The sequence below is a fragment of the Sinocyclocheilus anshuiensis genome, unplaced genomic scaffold (genome assembly GCF_001515605.1).
Source record: "Sinocyclocheilus anshuiensis isolate Anshui unplaced genomic scaffold, SAMN03320099.WGS_v1.1 scaffold1294, whole genome shotgun sequence".
Lineage (NCBI taxonomy): Eukaryota > Metazoa > Chordata > Actinopteri > Cypriniformes > Cyprinidae > Sinocyclocheilus > Sinocyclocheilus anshuiensis.
The window spans coordinates 105,667-111,483 of NW_015558613.1; the positions used below are offsets into that span (position 1 = coordinate 105,667).

Below are 5,817 nucleotides of genomic sequence, written 5' to 3' on the forward strand. Positions count from 1 at the left end.
TATATATATATTCATAATTTAAATAATAAAAAAATTCTCTATACTCCTTTGCTACAAAATTATTTAGCTTGTTTTCCTTTTATTTAGAAACTCTTTTATAGTGTTTTAACATCTCTTGGCTATTAATTAGCTTTTCCGAATTATGATTAAAGGTTTGCAACTGCTGTTGCTTGCTGTTGGTCTTTAAGGCCTATTGCATGTCCTGGTTTTTGCTACTAATTATGATCTGTGTACTTTATTTTGTAAAAAAAAAAAAAAATGCTAAAAACATAATTCCTGAATGATTAGACAATGGTGCAACAAACATAAATAATTCATTCTGACTCTAAAATGGTCTGGAATGTAACCAAGATTGCAACGTACACTTCTAAGCAGCCGTCAGATTCTCTTACATCACCCTCCAAAAATAGAGTCATAGAGTCCATCTGTTCCCGCTTATTTCAGACCATTATATTTGATCTCTGAAAGAAGGTTCCAGCAGAGCATAGGGAAAATAAAGCTCTCCGAGCTAACGGGCAATGAGTTCTCACAGTATATTCAAAAGATGTATGTCACATCAACTCAAACGGTCGATCCAAAAAATCCTGATCGGAGCACCCTTATCTAGTATACTGTCGTTTATTCAGAGGAATCTCTGCAAATCCAAGAGCTATTTTCCAATCTCCAAAGAATTGTCAAAAACATTTCTACTGTGAAACAACAAGCTGGTGGAAATTGTCCCGTCTATATAACATGAAATAAAGTCAATCAATATAAAAACCCGTGTTCACTTTCAACATTTCACACAATCGTGTGTGTAATGCATCAGGATGATTGAGGCTGTAATATCTGTAATAAATGCCACATCCAATCCGTGTTGACATGGTGCTGTTTTCATTAACGTACTTCGGCTCTCTGCACACTTCAACATACAGGGTAATGAAATAATGGCTGATGTTAGTGTGAGGCGCTCTTTTTCAAAGCTGTTCCTACCAATTAGGGAGAGAGAGAGAGAGAGAGGGAGAGAGAGAGACCACAGAGTGATCATATCGAGACGAATGAGGCAGTTCATTGGAACATGCATCGACTCCGGCCCCACAATGCACTGCAGCACGCCCGTGTCACTGAACAAACACTCTAGTGCCTCAGTTCCCCTGCCCATGTCACAGGTAATCTTATTCTGTCTTAGTCATACTGGCCTGAGCACTGAGAGACTTCATCACTCCCGCCTGGACCCGAGAAAAGTAGGCAGGAAAGGTCAGCGGAAAGGGCGTGTAAGAAGGAGGGATACTGTCAGTTCTTGTCTGCAGTGAAGGACTAGAGGGGGAAAATACAAGGGAAAGATCAGGACAACTTTACCGACAGAACAGACTTCACCCTTCAGGAAGTGAAGACCACTGCATAATACACCACAGCGATTTATTAAACTACGGTAACACTTTACTACTTCCATCTGGAGAACGTTTGATGTTACATGCATCGTTGATGAGAGCACCTGTTCTATGAGCAGATGCTGAAATGTGTAACTGCTAATCAAAGTCTCTGGCTGCATGAAGACACAGTGAAAAACTTACTTCAACTTAACATTCACTTAATGCCTCCAGAAACTGCTCACCTTATTATTAAAGCATAATTCACCTGAAAATATAATCAATTCTGTCATTATTTTCCACAGTGTTTCTGCAGGGTTTATGATAGTAAATTTCAAAAATAGAGTCATAGAGTCCATCTGTTCCCGCTTATTTCAGACCATTATATTTGATCTCTGAAAGAAGGTTCCAGCAGAGCATCTCAAATCTGCCCTCATCAGTGGGAACGCATTACATTGGATACAGAAATAACACGGAGTGCAGGAGACATGCAGAGTAATTATGTCAGGGTGAGCTTTTAAAGAGTAAATTAACATCAAATAGTACCTTGAAACAAACCTAGCGAGAAAATACTTGCTCACATTTCATAGATTTCAGCAAATCAGCAGGCACAACAGCTGAAATGCCCCCAGATCATTTACAAAAATAGCCTAATGTTACCTTCAAAAACTGCACAAGAATGAAGGTGCTGGACTTATTCAGAATTTCAGGGTCATCAGGATTAGGTCAGGCTGAGGCAAAAGCAGAATGACGCTGGAAGAAGGAGGGGGAAAAACGGCTTCATTATAATAGAATATGTTATAGTGCCTTTCAACAGTTTTATCAATGATACACCTTATTATCAAGAAAACGTAAACAAAATTAAAATGGAATGTACAAGAGCACGAATCTGTATATGAATAATAATAAAAACTATCTTCATTTATTTATTTTTACTTATTTTACTGGCGATATAACCATCATATCAAAGTATAGGAATACATTAACTTTACAACCTATTATTATAAGCCAGGCTGCAAATGCAACACTCAGTTTCATATTACATATAGCAGGTCTTTGGCCTCAAAACAGTCCCCTGGTGTAATACATTAATGCTAACAAAACAGTAGTTGCATAGAAGATAGCTCTAAATCAAATAAAGCTATAATACTGCATTAACACTGACAAATTACCGTGTTAAACATCAGACAGACAATACGTCAAATCCATACAGACTTCACTTCAGCTCTTAAGACAAGAGAAGTCTCAAAAACACTGCTTTTTACATGATACATGTCAGAAAAAACCTCTAGTCCGTATTTAAGAGCCGTTTCCGCTGCTTAAACCCTCGGCAGGTGCTTTTGATTGCGTAATTTCAGCAAATACTACAGCGCCCTCTGCTGTCAAGACAGTTAAACGCTATTTTAACGTACACAAAGGCTTTTACCTGTTACAGTTGATACTATTTAGCTTTTCATTGTGTCAAATACAAGAATAATGTAAAATACATTTGAAGTTTTGTATCCCGATATACCAACATACAGCAAAGTAAACTTACCTTAAATAAAATTTACTACATACTAATCTAAAACAGTTGCAGTAATGTTTATTTTACGGTTCGCACCTCTTTTTAATCGTATAGCGTGTTTCTTCATTCTGTCATTTGGCGCTCTTTGCGCGAGCCGTCCTTTTCTTCGACACGTCACGTGTGACAATGAGCCTAGTTATCAGTTATAACTAAACTGTCCCAGTGATATTTGGGGGGTTGTTAACGTTTTGTATTATACAATATACATTTACTTTAAAGGAACAGGAATAGTAAAAAAAAAATGTAAAAAAAAAATCAACATTGGGTCATTAGATTTACTCACCCCTATGTTAATAGCTCCCCCTCAAAAAACGCTCAACTCCTATTTGCGGACCAAACCTGCAGAAATTAAAAATAAATAAATACACAAATAAATAAATAAATGTGTGTATAAATAAATAAATACGCAAATAAATAAATACATGTGTGTATAAATACACGTATTCTTGTTTAAATACGTATATAAATAATTAAGCGTGTGATGAAATATAGGCAAATAAATAAAATATATTGGTGGCCAAATGGAAAATGTTTAAGGAAATGCTAAATTCATCCTATTTATTTTCTTTTAATCACTCATTTCTGCAGCACGCCCGTGTCACTGAACAAACACTCTAGTGCCTCAGTTCCCCTGCCCATGTCACAGGTAATCTTATTCTGTCTTAGTCATACTGGCCTGAGCACTGAGAGACTTCATCACTCCCGCCTGGACCCGAGAAAAGTAGGCAGGAAAGGTCAGCGGAAAGGGCGTGTAAGAAGGAGGGATACTGTCAGTTCTTGTCTGCAGTGAAGGACTAGAGGGGGAAAATACAAGGGAAAGATCAGGACAACTTTACCGACAGAACAGACTTCACCCTTCAGGAAGTGAAGACCACTGCATAATACACCACAGCGATTTATTAAACTACGGTAACACTTTACTACTTCCATCTGGAGAACGTTTGATGTTACATGCATCGTTGATGAGAGCACCTGTTCTATGAGCAGATGCTGAAATGTGTAACTGCTAATCAAAGTCTCTGGCTGCATGAAGACACAGTGAAAAACTTACTTCAACTTAACATTCACTTAATGCCTCCAGAAACTGCTCACCTTATTATTAAAGCATAATTCACCTGAAAATATAATCAATTCTGTCATTATTTTCCACAGTGTTTCTGCAGGGTTTATGATAGTAAATTTAAGACTTTTAATACCTTTTTTTAGACTGAGTGAAGAGAATTTAAGGAGATAAATTTGATGGAATATGTCAATATGCTCTCTAAATGTAAATGTCTTGTATTAGCAATGCTTCAAAGATTGAAAATACAACTTTAATTTGAAAATAAGTATCAGTATTTGTCTTGTGCAAATGTCTAAAAACTCTTAGGATCTCAATATACATTATTTACCCTGAGAAACAAAATGACATAAGAAGTCTCATTTTATTAGATATTGATCAAAACGAAGGGAGCTTATGACTAAATCAAGAACAAATAAAAACTTAATTGGAGAGGGGTGAAGTTTTTATACCCCATTGACAGATATTTGTTCTTGTTTTATGTTTAAACTTAATTTGACAATTTTTCCCAAAAAAGGGGGAAAACATAAAATACATCAAGTAAATGTATCTTGATTTAATGATATTTAGATACTTGTATTGGAACATTTACGGCCATGACCAATCCAATTTTTGAAGAATCTTTAAACAGTGATTTGCATAAATTGATGTTAAAATAATAGTGGTAATCATATGTGTAGTAAACAAACATGACATGCCACAACCATATTTAAAGACATGTCCTATAAATAAATTGTTATAAAAAATTAATAATATGTCTTTTTCCATCTTTCGTCAGGATTTTTTTTCGTACTCATCTCATTTACTCCAGGAAGAACTGTTGAATCTCATGATAAATTGCTTGAGATATTCTTCATTAATAAATCGCTTTAGATAAAAGTGTCTGCTAAATGACTAAATGTAAATTAGAGCTTCAAGTGGTGAAAAATGTAAGTTATCAGTGACTTTACTTTCAGACTGTTCCTCACGCAAAGCTATTGTATGGCTTATCGAAAGACTATGATTATAGCGCATGATACTTTTATGGTGATTTTTGGTGTTTTTGCCCCTATTAAAGAATATGGGTTTGCAACAACATGAATATTAGTAAATGTAAACAAACTGTTAATTTTAGCTTTAAGATGTTAAATTCTAGTCATTTAGGTCATTTATGCTTTTAACTAAGAGCATTTCACAGCAGGAGTTTGAGAGAATACGTGTCAGACATCTGGTGTAAATTCATTCAGCACATGTTCTTGACAGGTCTGAGCCGTCATACTTGCGCAAGTAATGCAGGTTTGAGTGCAGACTATGAGCCAGCCCCATTCTTCCTGCCTCACCTCAATAACTTCTTGTCCCTTCTGTGACTAATAAACAGAGGCAAGAGCCACTGAAAAAAGAAACTCGTCTCACATAACCTTCACATCCACCTGAAATTAATCTAAGTGTTTACTGGAGATCTCAGCAAACGTTCCAACACTTTACCCAAAAACTTAATGGAAAACTGATATACTGAAAACGACTTTTCCATCTTTTAACCTACAGTCACATTGGCAGCACGTAGCTCCACCTACTGGAACATGCAGTCATGACACTGGAAGCTGGATAAAACGAAACCATAATCAGAAAGTTTGATATCACTGACATGATCAGGACGAATAAAGCTAAAAAACGGTCTATCGGTCTCAGTCAAGATTTTTACCATACATACACAAGACAAAATGGGAAAAAAAAATCTTTGTCTCAAAATGTCTCAAATTTGCACTTTAGTATCCACCACACCACATCTTTTAATCTCACAAATAATTGTACTTATTCAAATAAACATTCTATATTCACAAACACACACACACACATACATA

The 5,817-nt window shown here is 35.9% G+C and overlaps 1 long non-coding RNA gene across 1 annotated transcript; it reads right to left on the bottom strand.

The window, feature by feature from the left end:
- Nucleotides 1–713: 713 nt before the first annotated feature.
- LOC107680323 (uncharacterized) lies at nucleotides 714–2,668 on the bottom strand. Its single transcript, XR_001633139.1, has 3 exons — nucleotides 2,522–2,668; nucleotides 2,010–2,102; nucleotides 714–1,296 (listed from the first exon to the last, which is right to left on the bottom strand). It is a non-coding gene; the product is annotated as an uncharacterized LOC107680323 (long non-coding RNA).
- Nucleotides 2,669–5,817: the final 3,149 nt, after the last annotated feature.